Raw genomic sequence first — 17,533 nt, 5'->3', positions numbered from 1 at the left:
GCCCCTTCATCACTGATTCTCATCATCCAAGACACTAATGATTCTCCCATCTTTTGGGTGAATCAACTTAATATATCAATAACCTCCTCCTGAGCTAAATCCTCAGTTATCTCCCTGAACTCTGTTTAGCCTCCATGTTTCTGCTTTCTTCTGAGTATGGGGAGAACTTCTGCCCTTGTAAAAGCCCCCTCATCTAACATTGTTGCATTTTTTACACACACGCTCTCCTGGCAGCTGTCACCAGGGCAATTAGGCTCAGCCTGTATTAGGGCAGCATGCACATTCCTCTTGTTAGTTTTTTGCTTTTTCTTAGCTAAATTCACAGTTTTTTTTCTTCTACCACTTGAGATCCTCCAGCCTGTTCTTCTAAAGGAAAGACAGAACTCTGTAACATAGAAAGTTTCCCTTGCACATCAGCTAAGTTCCTCCCCATCTGAGTTTTCTCTTCCAGCAGCTCGTCTCTGCCCTTACATATAATATTGTAACCTGTTAGTAAAACCCAGCCTTTTCTATACCCTTCTTCCAGTTCTTTCCCTGGTTTTATTGGTATTTCTTACAAACATGTTTCTAAATCTCTAGTTTCTCCCTTCTGTAACCTCAGTTTTTAGTTTTCACAGAGTCCTGTACTTTTAGCCCTTTCCCTTGCTAGGGAAGAATAAGGTAAATCATCCCATCCTGGGATAGCCGTTTCTCTCTCTAAAGCCCTTCTGCCTCCAAATAGAGATCCAATATTTATCTGTCCCATCCTTGTTGCCAAATGTAGTGCCAACACAATATTCACAGCACTGAAAGTGACTATGAATATGCCAGCACAGCTCTGAATTGCAAACTATAACAGATTCTCCATATAGAAGACTGTAATGTAATGCCAAGCAAAGGCAACTTCCCAGGTTCAAAATACCAGCATAGGTGCTCTCTATTTTATTCAGTGACAAACCAAGAACAGAGAAGATCAAAACATGACATCATTCAAAATACAGCATTTACTAAGTGTGATTAAATAATCTCCAAGTACTACCCCACCCCAGGACCTTCCAATCATTCAATCAATTACAAAGTCCCTGTTCTAAATACTTCTCCACCCCTAGGCTATACCTTAATTAAGTCCACCACAAATCCCCTCTTCTCAAATGGAGATTAGTTTCCAAACATAAGGTCAAAAGTTCCCCACCCCTGGATCACAATTGAATCTACCCCAGAGTTACATCAAGTTTAAACACAGCACTTAATACCCAAATGGAGGTCTTTTCTTCATCTTGACACGAGGCAAGTTCTCAGCAATCTTAGTTCCTGGGGAGACAAGGCTTAGCAAGGCCATAAGATACATTGCCAGTCCCTTCATGAATTTATCCTCTGTCTGTAGAACAGTCCTAGAACCCCTGAACACATTAGCAAAGCCCTCTCCCAGGATTTCTGTAAACATACAACAAGAAAATCCTTCTTCAGGGCTTCTGAACCAACAGAAAGGCTCCCAGACCCCTGCAACAACAGCACTGTCCTTCACCAGTGGACAGTATTCATTCTGTCTGCAAGACAGTCTCCAGACCCCTGCAACAACAGCACTGTCCCTCACCAGTGGACAGTATTCACTCTCTGTCTGCAGGACAGTCTCAGGGCTTCTTAGCGAACAGCTAGGTTCCAGGACTTCTTCAACAAAAGGACTGTTTTTCACCAGTGGACAAATCTGGCAAAACAACATCAAAACAGACAGACAAAGTACCAGCAAAACAGCCATGTCTCCTCAGTCCTTGGCAGCTCAGGGGGCAGGTCTCAAAAGTCCAGGGCAATTCAAAGCGGCCACCAGCAATTCTCTTAGTCTCTCTCTCCCCACGAGGTGCTGCTTCCAAAAAGATCTTCCGCCTCTCTCTAGTGTCTCTCCAAATCTATATCACCAGCTCCTCCCAGTTCAGGACTTTCTTTTCACATCAACAAGCCCATCCCACAGGTGGGATTAACAAACTCTGGGTTTTAACACAATCAATTTGAAAACCAAGCCAATACAGGGGAATCTTTAATTGCCATTACTATAACAAAGACAGAAAGAACATTTATTCAGACAGCAGAAAGCTGAATCCCAACAACAGGAAACCAAATCCATCATAGCAACAAAGAAGTTAATACACCATAAAACAGTAGGGAGTCATACTATCCTTTAGCCTTCCCACAAACAAACACTCACAAGCTTAGCTGTCTTCTTGCCTGCATCCTCTCTCTCCCATTGTGCTAGCTGCTCTAATTCCCAGCTTCCTGTGGGCTCTGCTCTACCCTTCAGCAAACTCCTTCAACCACAGGTTCCACGTGAATATAAATTTGATCTATTAGGGGGCAGGAAAGATCTTGGTCTATTAGGGGGCAGGGAAGATCTTCAAATTCTCATTACCATTATTCAAATTATACAAATTACTATTACCCAAATTCAAATTCTGCTTCTGATGTTGTATGATCATAGGCAAATCACTTACCCTCTTTGAATCTCATCTAAACTGCGAGATTGGACCATCTATCAGTGCCATGCCAGGAAACTGAATCACTTCCATTTGAATTGTCTTAGGAAGATTCTGAAGATCACCTAGTAGGATAAGATATCACATACTGAGGTCTTTTCTTGAACCAAACTGCCAAGCATTCAAACTCTACTTCAGAGAACACAACTCTGATGGGCTGGCCATGTTTGAATGAAAAACATACTCTTGCCAAAAAGACTATTTCATGGAGAACTCACACAGGGGAATTGTTCACATGGTGGTCAGAAGAAGTGATATGAGGACACTCTCAAGATCACTCTTAAGAACCTTGGAATTGTGTGACATGAGACACACTGGCACAGGTCCACTAGCATGGCATGCCCACATCAGAGAAGGTGCATGCTCTATGAGCAAAGCAGAATGGAAATAGCACAAAAGAAAAACAAGATGCACAAATTTGAGAATCCACCCCAAATGATTACATGGAGTATTTGTGCCGAACCTGTTGTAGAACATTCTGAGCTCAAATTGGTCTGATCAGCCACAGATACACTGAAACTTGACTCTAGCATAGTGATGTCATTTTGGTCCTCTTCAAGAACAAAGGACAACAACCAACCAGTACTTGAGCTTAGTTTTAAAGGATGCCACAGATTCCAATTTGTTCCAGGCATGGGGACAGCTTTAGGAGACAGTGTCATGTGTGAAAGACAATAAATAGGGCAATATGTCTAAGCTACAGAATTTGTGGAGAGGAGTAATAATAAGGAAACTATAAAGGTAGAAGGCATCCGGTTCTGAAGAGTTTTAAATGCCAGACAGAAGAGCTTATACTTGATACTAAAATATCTAAAGATACTAAAGGTAGCCACTGGAGTAGGGAGGTGCACTGTTAAAATTTGAATTTTAGGAAAATCACTGTGATGTTTGTGTGGAGAATGAATTAGAATGAAGAGACTAAATAGGAGGACACTAGAGACAATAAAGGATGCAACAACCTAGGGGAGAGGTGAAGGTCTGAACTAAAATAGCAGTTGTATGAAGACAGAGAAGATGCCCTATTCTTGGAGTTGTTGAAAAAACACATATTATAGCACACACACACACATTTGTGAATGCCTTCTACTTGTCTGTATTATTAAAAGTGAGAAATCTGATGTGAAGATTTTTTTTTCATCTGATTGATTCCCTTCCTACCTTAGGAGCATTAATTTTGTTTGTGCAGAAGCTTTTTTATTTCATGTAATAAAAATTATCTTTTTCTTTTTGTAATTTTCTCTGTACCTTGTTTGGTTATGAATATATCTCATACCCATAACTCTGAGAGATATATGCTCTCCTTTTCTAATTTTTTTTTAATGACTGATCCTTTATATTCAGATCCTCTGTACATTTTTAAGTGATTGTGAAATATGATATTGAATATTGGTCTAAGCCTAATTTCTTTTTCTTTTTTTTTTTTTTAAAGCAATTGGGGTTAAGTAACTTGCTCAAGGTTACATGGCCAGTTATTATTTCTGGGTGTGGTGCTGAGTATCTGAGCCCAGATTTGATCCCCAGGTCATCCTGACACTGGAGCCGGTGCTCTTACTCGCTGAGCCACCTGGCCACCCCTCTAAGCCTAATTTCTACCAGATTGCTTTCCAGTTTTCTCAGTCTTTTTATCAAATAGTTCTTTCCAAAGTAATTTCTGTTTTTTTTCCGGTTATTGAAGATTGGGTTATTGAGATTCATTGTCTCTGATTCTCCCTAGTCTAGTCAGTCTCCCTAAGGAGATAAACCTTGTTAAATATACTAAGTTGAGTTACAAATTAAACTACTTTTAGAGGCCTCACAATGGACTGATTTGAGAGGAGAGTGTTACATGTTATCAATTAGCTAGAGTAGCTGACAAAAATGAAATCACTTTAGGAAGGTCAAACTTCCCTTTGTCAAACAGGTAACATTATTATTCCAGAAGTCAAGTTTTGGTAAGGTGAGGCTAACAAAAACAGAAAACAAGCTTTCAGCTGACCAAAATTTGAGCAAGAATACTCCTTGCAGGCAAACATTAATGCCATAAAGCATCAAAGCCAACATAATACAATAATGATCATCAATGTTAAATAATATCAAGTCTCTCTGTTCCTGGTAACCCATTTCCAGTGTCTATTTAACCAGCACATTTAATCTTGTGTCCCAGCTGTCACATGTAGCCATCTGACTCCTGGAAACATTTTCTCTCAGAAATTGTGGAATAGGCCTTTATTATCAGGGAAGCTTTAGGAGCTTCCTCTTCGTAGATCTGCTTCTCTGGTTCCAAGTCACTTGCAGAAATCCCCCACTTAATTCTGCTAAAATCTGCCAGTAATGAGACACAATACCTTCTGAATCTGGTTTTCCAGTTCGGATGGTGAAAACTATTGCAAACCTTGTGAACCTAATCCTATTAAAGACAGAGTTATGGAAGAAAATCAACTTCTGGGAGCCAAGATGGCAGAGTCACTCTCATTCTCCCTTACTGATCTTGAAAAACCCAGAAAATACTTCCCCAGGAAAAATCCTGGAACAATAGAGCCAGCAGAAAGACAGGGTTCAGGCTAGGGGGATGAACAGGACAGGTTCCTTTTGGTGTGGATGAATGGGACCAGTACAGGATGGGAGGTGTCCTGTCCCGGCAAGCCAGTGGCAAGCCCCACCTCAGCAAACCAGCAGGAGATCCTGAGCCCTACGGTTGTGAAACAGGCAGGCACCAACATCAGGACTCCCTCCCCTCCAAATCATCATGGAGAACCACTACTTGTGCAGTGGATGTGTTTCTACCAGCAGTTGAGCCCACCTGTGCTTTGATGCAGCCCATGGTAAGGAGGCAACCTCCCACAGTCAGACTACCCTCAACCCTATGAGCTTCAGTATAAACCGGGTGAAATGCATTAAAAGCCCAGGTGGCATCAGCACACACCAGTCATCACCAACAGCTCCAGCTCAGCACCAGGTAAGCTATAGCCTCTAGAACTTCCAGGTGCCTGAACCTGGGGCCTCACCACACAAGCCAATAACCAGGCCCCTATCCCCCAGCACAAGAAATGTGGGACAGTACCCCCTGTGCCCCAGAAGTAGAGATCAACTTTAAGTAGCACGAAAAAGGCAAACATCTTGAGTAAGAAGCAAGACAGAAAATTGAAGACCATAGATTCTTATTATGGGGGCAGGGTAGAGTAAAACAAAAATTCAGAAGAGGATAGCGTTGTCACTATGCCCACATCTGAAACCTCATAGGGGAATATGAAGCCCAAAAAGCCTTCTTGGAAGAGCTCACGAAGGATTTTACAAGTCAAATTAGAGAGGTAGAAGAAAAATTGAACAATTCCTTTAAAAATAAAATTGACACAATGGAAAAAATGTACACTGAAGAAAAAACATTTCTTAAAAAGTAGAATTGGTCAAATGGAAAAGGAGGTACAAAAGCTAACTGAAGAAAACATTCATTAAAAATCAGAATTGGGCAAGTAGAAGCTAATGACTCTATAAGACATCAAGAATCAGTCAAACAAAATGAAAAGTATGAAAAAAGAGAAGAAAATGTAAAATATCTCCCTGGAAAAACAACTAATCTGGATCCTGCAGCTTCTACATTAAAAGACTGGAGTGTTTGGAATATTATATTCTGTAAGGAAAAGGAACTTGGACATAAACCAGGATCAACTGTCCGACAAAACTGAGCATAATCTTTCAGGAGAGGAGATGGACATTCAATGAAATAGGGGACTTCCAGACCTTCCTGATAAAAAGACCAGAGCTCAATGGAAAATTTTATCATCAAATACAAGACTCAAGAGAGGCATAAAAAGGTAAACAGGAAAGGAAAAAAATGTTACTCAATAAGTGTAAACTGTTTACATCCCTAAATAGGAAGATGATACTTATAATTTTTGAGAACTGTTGTCTTTATTATGACATTTAGAAGAGATATACATAGACAGAGGGGGTGGGGATAAATTGACTTTGATGTGATGATTAAAAAAATTAAGTGGTGAAAAGAAATTGCAATGGGAGATGAGAAAAGGAGGAGGCAATAAAGGGCAAATTACATTACATGAAAAATCAGAGGGAAAGAAGGGAGATAAGCATTCTTTGAACTTTACTCATCACATATGGAGGGAATAACACTCAGGTATAGAAATCTAACTTGCCCTATAGACAGTAAGAGGGGAAAGGGGAAAGTAAAAGGAGAGGGGAAGAGAAGGGAGAACAGATTGAGGGAGGCAGTGGAGAAAAGCAAACCTCTAGTAAAGAGGGAAAGAAAGAAGGGAGAAAGAAAAGCATAAATGGGGGGAATAGGATAGAGAGAAAGATACAGATAGTAATCTTAACTGGGAATATGAATGGGATGAACTTTCCCATAAAATGGAAATGGACAGCAGAATGGATTAAAAAGCATAATTCTACAATATGTTGTTTACAAGAAACACATTTGAACAAGAGGGATACCTACTGGGTAGCAATCCTGATCTAAGACAAAAGAAAAGCAAAAATAGATATAATTAAGAGACAAAGAAGGAAACTATATCCTGCTAAAAAGCACCATAAACAATGAAATAATATCATTACTAAACACATGCTCACCAAGGTGTATAGCATCCATATTCTTAGAGGAGAAGTTAAGGGAGTGACAGGAAGAAATGGAGAGCAAAACCATACTAGTAGAGGACCTCCACCTCCACCTCTTTGAGCTAGATAAATCTTATCATAAAATAAACAAGAAAGTACTTAAGGAGGTGAATAGAATTTTAGAAAAGTTACGTGGAAAAAAATGGAACTTTTCTTTCTATCTCTTGCTTTTGGGCTTTGTTAGTAATATATAGAAATGCCAATGATTTATGTGGATTTGTTTTATATCCTGCAACTTTGTTTATTATTTCAAGTAGTTTTTTACTTGATTCTCTAGGATTCTCTAAGTGTATCATCATATTATCTTCAAAGAGTGATAGCTTAGTTTCTTCTTTGCCTATTCTAATTCCTTCAATTTGTTTTTCTTCTGTTACCATGTTTCCCCGATAATAAGACCTATCCCGAAAATAAGCCCTCCCCTTACTGTGTAAGATTCCTCTAAAATAAGCCCTCCCCTGAAAATAAGCCCTATTGAGATTGCTACTGTAGTGAAGGTGATCCCCTGCGCTACACGCTACATTACGGTACCCTCTGTATGCACCATCCCCCCCCCCCGTGAAATGCACGCTGCGCTCCGAGCTGCATCCAATCAGAGCTGCAACAGTGAACGCGTCATCCTGTTCTTTATTGAATTCATTATTGAATAAAGGTACTTTTTTTTGTTCACATTTACCTGTTTATTAAAATTGCTGTCAATGTTCATTAAAATAAGCCCTCCCCTGAAAATAAGCCCTCTGGTGTTTTTCTGTCCAAAAAAATTTAATAAGACAGTGTCTTATTATCGGGGAAACACGGTATTGCTAAAGCTAATGTTTCTAGTACCATACTGAGTAACAGTGGTGATAATGGCTATTCTTGTTTCACCCCCAATCTTCTTGGAAATGCTTCTAACTTATCAATACATATCATGCCTGCTGATGGTTTTGGGTAGATGCTACTTACCATTTTAAGGAAGGCTCCATTTATTCCTATACTCTCTAATAATAATTCATCTTTAATAGGAATGGGTGTTGTAATTTGTCAAAAGCTTTTTCTACATTTCTTGAGATAATCATAATGTTTCTGTTAATTTTGTTGTTGATGTTATAAACTATGAAGATAGTTTTCCTAATATTGAACCACCCTTACATTCCTGGTATAAATCCTACTTGAACATAGTGTATTATTCTTCTGATAAATTCCCATAATCTTTTTGCTAATTTTTTATTTAAAATTTTTGCATCTTGGGACAGCTAGGTGACACAGTGAATAGAACACCGGCCCTGGAGTCAGGAGGACCTGAGTTCAAATCTGGCCTCAGACACCTGACACACTTACTAGCTGTGTGACTTTGGGCAAGTCACTTAACCCCAATTGCCCTCCAAAAAGCAAAAAAAAAATTGCATCTATATTCATGAGGGAAATTGGTCTATAATTTTCTTTGTTTCTTTTGACTCTTCCCAAGTTAGTATCAGTACCATATTTGTGTCATAAAAAAAATTTGGTAGGACTTCACCTATTTTCCCAAATAGTCTATATATTATGGGAATTAATTGTTCTTTAAATGGTTGATAGAATTTGCTTGTAAATTCATGTGACCCTGGAAATTTTTCCTAGGGAGTTTATTGACAGTTTGTTCAATTTCTGTTTTTCAGATGGGATTATGTATTCTATTCATCCATTTCACTAAGATTGTCAAATTTGTTGGCATACATTTGGGCAAAATAGCTCCTAATTGATGTTTTAATTTCCTCTTCATCGGTGGCAAATTCACCCTTTTCATTTTTGATACTGGTGTTTTGGTTTTCTTCTTTCTTTTTTTAAATCAAATTAACCAACTGTTTGTTTTATTGGTTTTTTTTTTAAATAAAACCAGCATTTAGTTTTATTTATTACTTCACTAGTTTTCTTAATTTCATTTTTATCAATCTCTCCTTTTGTTTTCAGTATTTCCAATTTGGTATTTAATTGGGGATTTTCAATATTTTTTTTAGCTGCATGCCCAATTTATTGCTCTCTTTTTCTCTATTTTATTCATGTAAGCATTCAGAGACATAAAACTTCCCCTAAGAAGTGCATCCCATAAGTTATGGTATGTTGTCTCATTATGTCTTTCTCTTGAATGAAGTTATTGATTATTTCTCTGATTTGTTGTTTGACTCACTCATTCTTTAGGATTAGATTATTTAGTTTCCAATTAATTTTTAGTCTATCTTTCCATGGCCCTTTATTACATATTATTTTTATTGCATCATGATTTGAAAGGGAATGCATTTAATATTTGATTTTGAGGTTTTTATGTCCTATTACATATTCACTTTTTGTGTACATGCCATGTACTGATAAGAAAAAAAAACTATATTTCTTTTTATCCCCATTAAGTTTTCTCCAGAAGTCTACCATATCATAGCCATATCAGGTCTTAACTTGTATTATAAAGAAGCAATCATCAAAAGTACTAGGTACTAGCTAAGAAATAGAGTGGTAGATCAGTGAAATAGGTTAGGTACACAAGAAACAATAGTCAATGACTATAGTAATCTACGGTTGGAAAAACCCAAAGACCCCAGCTTCTGGGGTAAGAACTCACTATGTGACACAAACTGCTGGGAAAACTGGAAAAGAATATGGCAGAAACTGGGCCTAGACCAATATCTTACACCATATATCAAAATAAAGTCCAAACGGGTACATGATTTAAATATAAAGGCTGATAGTACAAGCAAATTAGTAGACGAAGAAATAGTTTGCCTGTCAGATTTATGGAGAACAGAGGAATTTATGACCAAACAAATGACAGAGAACATTATGAAATGCAAAATGGATAATTTTGATTACATTAAATTGAAAAGGTTTTACACAAATGAAGCCAATACATCCAAGATTAGGAGGGAAACAAAAAATTGGAAAAAGAATTCTTACAACCAGTATCTCTGATAAAGGCCTCATTTCTAAAATATATAGAGAATTCAGTCAAATTTACAAGAATACAAGTCATTCACCACTGATAAATGGTCAAAGGATATGAACAGGAAGTTTTTAGAGGATTAAATTAAAGCTATATATAGTCATAGGAAAAAATGCTCTAAATCACTATTGATTAGAGAAATGCAAATCAAAACAACTCTTGAGGTACCACATCACACCTATGAGATTGGCTAACATGACAAAACAGTAAAATTATAAATGCTGGAGAAGATGTTTGAAAACTGGAATACTAATTCCTTACTGGCAGAGTTGTGAACTGATCCAACCATTCTGAAGAGCAATTTGGAATTATGCTAAAAAGAGCTATAAAAATGTATATACCCTTTGACCCAGCAATACCAGTTCTAGGGCTGTATCCTAAAGAGATCATAAAAGTGGGAAAAGGACCCATATATACAAAAATATTTATAGCAGTTCTTTATATGGTAGTCAAGAACTAGAAATTGAGGGGATACCAATTAGTTGGGGAATGGTTAAAGAAGTCATAGTATATGCATGTACTATTGTGCTATAAGATATGATGAGCAGGCAGACTTCAGAAAAACCTGGAAAGACTGATGCTGAGTGAAATGAGCAAAACCAGGAGAAAACTGTACACAGTAACAGCTACAATTAAGTCTGTGTTTGATCCATAAATATGGATTCCAGTAGTTACATAAAATTCTCAATAACTAACAAATAATACAAAACAAAGTGGGGTATTAATTTTCAATTCCACATGGGCAAAGGTGGCCAGTGTTGCATTTGATAACATAGCAGTACTATTGACCATTATATAATTTGAAAAGTCTAGTTACTTCTCACTATTTTAAGTCTCTGAATTTTGAAGGATCTTCATTCCATGCAGCTTAGAGAGTATAAATATTTGGTATGATAACATATTTTAAAATTTTCTTAGGTAGATTTTTGCTGTGTCATGGTAGCCAGCATCTACCTAAAGCCATCAGCAAGTATTTTTTGTAATGGGAATAAGCTAGAAGCCTTCCCAAGAAGATCAGTAGTGAAACAAGGATACCCACTGTCAACAATATTTTTCAATATTGTACTAGAGAAGAAAAAGAATTTGAAGGAATCAGAATGGGCAACAAGGTGATAAAACTATCCCTTTTTCCAGCAACAATATACATGGAAAATACTAGAGATTCAACTAAAAAGTTAGTTGAAACAATTAATAATTTTAGCAAAGTAACAGGACATAAAGTTAAACCATATAAATCACCAGCATTTCTACATGTTACCAACCAAACTGTGCAAGGAGAGAAAAAGAGATACCCCATTTAAAATTACTGTAGAGGGGCAACTAGATGGTACAGTGAATACAGCATCAGCCCTGGAGTCAGGAGGACCTGAATTCAAATCCCTCCTTGGACACTTGACACACACTCCTTACCAGCTGTGTGACCTTGGGCAAGTCACATGATTCCAATTGCCATGCCTCCCCCCCTCCAAAAAAAATAAAATAAATAACTGCAGACAGTATAAAATATCTGGGATTTTATCCACCAAGATAATCCAGGAACTACATGAATATAATTATAAAACATTTTATCCAAATGAAATCAGATTTAAATAATTCAAGAAATATTAATTGTTCATGGGTGAGCAGAGCCAATATCATAAATTGACCATTCTACCTAATCTAACATGCTTATTCAATGCCATCCCAATTAAATTACCAAAAAATTACTTTACTGAACTAGAAATAATAACAAAATTCATTTGGAATAACAAAAGGTCAAGAATATCAAAAGGAATTAATGGGAAAAAAATATAAAGGAAGGAGGTTTAGCAGTACCAGATCTTAAACTACATTGTAAGAAACTACCTGGTACTGCCTTAAGAAACATAAAAGTGATTCAGTGGAACAGAGTAGACACGCCATACACAGTGGTAAATGATAACAGCAACTTTGTGCTTGACAAATGTAAAGATTTAAGCTTGTGGGATAAGAATTCACTATTTGGTCAAAACTGCTGGGAAAAATTCTGGAAAGCAATTTGGAACTATACCCAAAGGGTTATAAAGATTTGCATACCCTTTGATGTCACTGGCCCTCTTCAAAAAACGAAGGAGAAATAACAACATTGCAATGAGGTGACAAAGGCCTGCACCAGAGTGGTAACAATATCAGAGGAAAGAAAAGGGAATATTGAAATGTTGTGGAGGTGAAACGGACAGGCCTTGTCAACAGATTGGTTACAGGGAGTGAGAAACAGTGAGGAGTAAAGGCTTACTAATGTATTTCATGATGCAGTCATGATTCTGAAACATTTAACATGAAACAGTTAAGATTCAAAAGCAGACAAAAAGGTGCTCCAAGAGTTGGCATCTACATGAACTCAGCCAATAATATGTTAGCAACGATGTGCTGAAGAAATGACAAGTCATGTGTATTTGTTTTTGGAAATGGGTGTTGGGGTTTATAGGGAAAGAAATTTGGGACCAGTTCATTGCCACCATGCATACAGAATGTTTGTTCCTAAGGACTCTAGACTTTGTGGTAAAGGAAGATTATATAAAGAAAAAGTAGAAGCTGTGTAACACATCACTACAGATTGCACCTAATGAAAATCTAGCAGGATATCATCTGGTGATCAGGATAATACATCTGAGGCTGAGTCTCTTTCATGGGCTTAGAAATAATAAATGCCCATATTACAAATACAATCCTCAAAATGCCCTTAAGAATTGAATAAACCATACTGAAATGGGAGTATTATCATAGACTTGACTTGCTGGCTATCATGACATAGCAAAGATCTATAACTACCTAAGAACATTTTAAATGATGTCATCATACCAAATATTTATACTCTCTAAGCTGCATGGAATGAAGATCCTTCAAAATTTAGAGACTTACAACAGTGAGAGGTAACTAGACTTTTCAAATTGTATAGTGGTCAATAGTACTTCTATATTATCAAATGTAACATTGGCCACCTTTACCCATGTAAAACTGAAAATTAATACCCCACTTTATTTTGTATTATTTGTTAGTTATTGAGAATTGTATCTAATTACTGGAATCCATATTTATGGATCAAACACAGACTTAACTGTACAGGCCTCGCTAGTAAAAGTTGTAAGAGTTTAACATCCTTATTCCTATGGCCCTATGTCCAACCACAAAGATTTGAATTTGTGAGCTAATGCTCACCGTGGGAGACAAGTCAAGCTGATCACAGCATATTTGATTCACGTCCCCTAAAAAGTCTCATCGTGGGCAATCTAGTTGTGTTTGCCCACCATGAAACATTCCAGAGGATGTTAGCGAACTCTGTGTTTTTCTCTTGTTGCTCAGGGTTATGATAATTGCCCCTCTGAATCAAGCCAAGCAACACCTACCCTTCATCTCTGTGACCAATCACAGTCTTAGTTTAGTTTGCTTTACTGGACTGCTTCCAGTGTCTTAGGTAACTAACTGTATAAAAATGCTGCTTTGATTGTCAGATGCTTCCTTGGCTACTGAGGAGCTTTGGATCCCTTTTATTGGCAATTGCAAGCCTGATCAACTCAGAACTTTGTGCCTAACTTTCTCTTTATTACAGATTTTTATCCTAACAACTGGTAAGCCAGCTGGGAGCTGAGGGATGGGCCTTCCACCCCAGGGCATGAGTTCACATAAGTCTTTTCATGTTTTTCTGGAAGCATCTTGTCATTTCTTACAGCACAATTTCTTCCATAACAATCATATACCACATCTTGTTCAGGCATTTCCCAGCTGATGAACATTCTCTCAATTTAAATTCTTTCCTGACACAAAGAGAGCTGCCACACATATTTTTGTACATACAGGTCCTTTTCCTTTTATCCTTTTGGGATACAGATAGTATTCCCACAGATATAGTAGTTTTGCTGGTTCAAAAGGTATGAAGTTGTTATACCCTTTGGACATAGTTCCAAATTGCTCTCCAGAAGGGTCGGACCCTTCACAAGTGCATTAGTGTCCCAATTTTCCCACATTTCATCCAGCATTTGTCCTTTTCTTTTTTGGTCATGCAAGTCAATCTAACTGGTGTGAGTTGTTTTACTTTGCATTTTCCCTTACCATTAGTGAATTAGAGCATTGTTTCATATGTCTATTGATATCTTTGATTTCTTCTGAAAACTGCCTGTTCATGTTCTTTGACCATTTGGCAACTGGGAAATTGCTCTTATTTTTACAAATTTGGCTCAGTTTGCTATCTGATGAATGAGACCTTTAACAGAGACACTTGCTGTTAAATTTTTTACCCCAATTTCCTTAGAATTTTGGTTTTATTGGTATTGTTTCTAAAATCACTTTTTAATTTCATGTAATCGAAGTTTTCCATTTTGCTTCCTGTGATCTCCCTCTCTCTGTCTTTCTGGGTTATAAACTCTTTCCTTATCCAGAGATCTGAAAAATAAATTATTTTATGCTCCCCCAATTTGCTTAAGTTATCACCCTTTATGTCTAATCATTTTGACTTTCTTACCTTAGTATATGGTATGAGATCTTACTCTCTGACTAGTTTCTGCCAAACAGTATTCCAGTTTTCCCAGAAATTTTTGTCTAGTTTTTGCTCCCAAAGCTTTAATCTTTGTGTTTATTAAACACTAGTTTACTATGGTCATTTACCACAATGCATTGTGTCCCTAATCTATTCCACTCTTTCTTAGTCACATTTCTTAGCCACTACCAGATTGTTTTGATGATTAATATTTTACAATATAATTACTACCATATAATACAGTTTGAGATCTGATATGTCTAGGCCACTTTTCAGCACATTTTTTCATTGTTTCTCTTTATATTCTCGGCCTTTTGTCTTTCCAGATGATTTCCCTTTGTTGTAACAAAGTTGAATAACCATAATAAGACTCAAAGTTAGCTCAATGCATTCAGCAACTGGGGACAGAGCCGTTGGCTTCTGAGAATCCAAAAAAGCTGAAAGGCAGCTCATGGGTTCCATAATAGCATAAAGAAAAGGGGTTCTGTTGTTGGGGCTGGGGACCAACACAAGGGAACACAACAGCGACTGATGGACTGGCAAGTACAGTTTCCAACCTCAGAGATTTCACTGCACTGAACTATGATGAGAATCCTTAAATAGGGGGATTAGAGTAGGAGTGAAGCAGACTTGGGAAGTGTGGTAACAAAATTCCTCATAATTCCTGTTTACTGTTTCTCCAAGGGTGACTTCTTCTACCCAGGGACTAGGGGTTTCACCACTAACCTAAGTTCAGATCCTATCACAGACACGAAATTGCTGTGTGACCCTGGAAAAATTACTTAACCTCTCTCAGCCTCAATTTCCACATCTGTAAATTGGGGATAATTATAGAACTTACCTCACAACAATGTTGTGAGGATCAAGTAACATATATTAAATGCTTTGTAAACCTTAAAAAGTGATGATGATGGTGATACAACTGGGGAGGTTGGAAGAGAAGTTCAAGTAGCAACCTAATGAGTCACTGGGGCAGTGGCTGCTAAGTGATGGTCAAATGGAGCTAATGAGCTTTTTCTGTAATAGAGATCCATAGGGAAGCTCTCAGAAAAGTTAACTAACAAAGCTGGTTAAAACATTACCCAATCCACATGGAAGTGTCCTTTTGTCCATTTTTAGGGAGATTAGATGGGGTATTATACATACCTGGTCCCATAAAGATAAAATGCTATTATACAGAGATTACCAAGGAGGGTCTGCAAAAGAAAGGGTTAAGTTCCTAAAAGACACGTGTTTGATAAATCAGATATATGCAGGCCCTAATATGACCTGCCATAACCTATATCTAGTCTAACTCAGGGGCAGTTAGATACTGTTTTCTTAGTAGAACACTATTCAGATAACTTCAGGCTTTAGCGATGGGTTTCACTAAATCTGAAGCAGAGATCAGGACATGTATGACCTAGACAAATAGTTGATTAAAAACACAATCTGAGGATGGGAGAAGGCAAAGAGATCACCATACTGCTAAGACTGATAAACTCTTAGGGAGGGAGCTCTGGGTATGTGGTTCTTAAAACACAGGGCTGATAATAAAATAATTGATGGCCAGCCTATGGAGGTACCAGTAATACTGTAGTAGGAAATGTAACAACATGGCATTGTCTCTTCAGTTTCATCTAACCCCAAGGGAAGGAGTATCATGAGCTCTTGGGGGTCAGTATCTGTATTGAGCCCCTTTGGGGAACCTCTATATAGACTATTTCATACAGGATACATGAGAACACTTGGTGCTGTCTGAACCATTCCCTGTAGTTAACAAAACAATACTGGATCTCTGGGGGTGGAGGTTTTGTGGTGAACCATATTTCTTCTTTAGTGATGGAGATGAAGAAAGCAGAAGGACCTCCTAATTCCCCACACTACAATCCTGTGTGTTCCATGAGGAAGGTAGATGGCACCTTGCCACAAGAAATGAATAAAGTCATGCCCATCACAACTAAGAGTTGTTCCTGACCTCTTCAATGTCACTGACCAAGTCACTGACCAGGGTGAGTAGTATGGAAGTACTGACCTCATCAATGCTTTTTTCTTCATTTCTGTGACTGAGAAAAGTCAGGAGCATTACATTTTTATAATAGGAGAGTCCAGTACACCTTAGTCATCTTTCTGTAGGACAACTTGAACTGTGCCTCTTATTGATCCATTAAGGTGGGAAACTTCCCTTCATAAGGGCATTGATGTACACTATTATGTTGATGACAATGTTGACTGTACCAGATAAGGCCACAATAAATGAAGCCCTAGATAGGAAGGTAGCCTGGCTCATATCAGGGTACAGGACTAGGCAATGAAGTCTAAGAAAATCCAGGGTGCAGCCTGCTAAGTTTGGGGGAATATAGCGGATAGGGAAAATTCAGGGGGTTATAAACACAGCAGACCCCATAGTGAATTCCCTCTGCACTTGGGAGGCTTTCCTCTAACCAAGAGCCTCCTGATTCCTGCTTTGAGTGATCCCTTAGGAGAAGCTGCTATAGGCTATTGGAATGACTTCCATCTATGCCAGCTTAAGACCACTTCCACCTTTTGCTGCAGGCTTGATCTGGTACAAAGAAGAGGAGCCACCTTCCCTTTGACCTCAGGCCTTGCATCTCCTGTGTCCATCCCCGGAAAGAGAAAAGAGGAAATTTGTTATGCAGGTTCAACTTCCATTTCCAGTTGCACTATTTTGTGCTTATTTTCCAGTCTTTGGAGTATAGAGGAGTAGAGAAATAGGTCCTCTGGTCCTCTTATTTGACTGCGTGCCTTCCATCTCATGCTGCATTTTTGCCTAGTCTGAACTCCCGTCTCCTCTGGATAGAGAAGTAGAACCTTCCACTTAATGTTGAAAATTCTCACACCTGGTCATATGCTACAGATCTTAGTGATTCTGAACCCCTGTAGGTAATCATTCAAACCCTATTTCCCATCCCTGCATTTCTTATTGTTATTCCCCTCAATCATCCCACTTCAAAAACCGTTCACTTCTACTGTGGCCTC

General features: G+C 38.0%; 1 long non-coding RNA gene across 1 annotated transcript; it reads right to left on the bottom strand.

The window, feature by feature from the left end:
- Nucleotides 1-891: 891 nt before the first annotated feature.
- Nucleotides 892-17,166, bottom strand: LOC138156763 (uncharacterized). The gene is made up of 3 exons (XR_011167218.1): nt 16,569-17,166; nt 2,463-2,569; nt 892-2,024 (listed from the first exon to the last, which is right to left on the bottom strand). It is a non-coding gene; the product is annotated as an uncharacterized lncRNA (long non-coding RNA).
- Nucleotides 17,167-17,533: the final 367 nt, after the last annotated feature.

Source organism: Petaurus breviceps, unplaced genomic scaffold (assembly GCF_028583685.1).
Source record: "Petaurus breviceps papuanus isolate PSGF00001 unplaced genomic scaffold, PetGlider_PUasm1.0 164, whole genome shotgun sequence".
Taxonomy (NCBI): domain Eukaryota; kingdom Metazoa; phylum Chordata; class Mammalia; order Diprotodontia; family Petauridae; genus Petaurus; species Petaurus breviceps.
The sequence above is the reverse complement of the archived record's forward strand: the minus strand, read 5'-3'. Positions and strand labels throughout refer to the sequence as shown.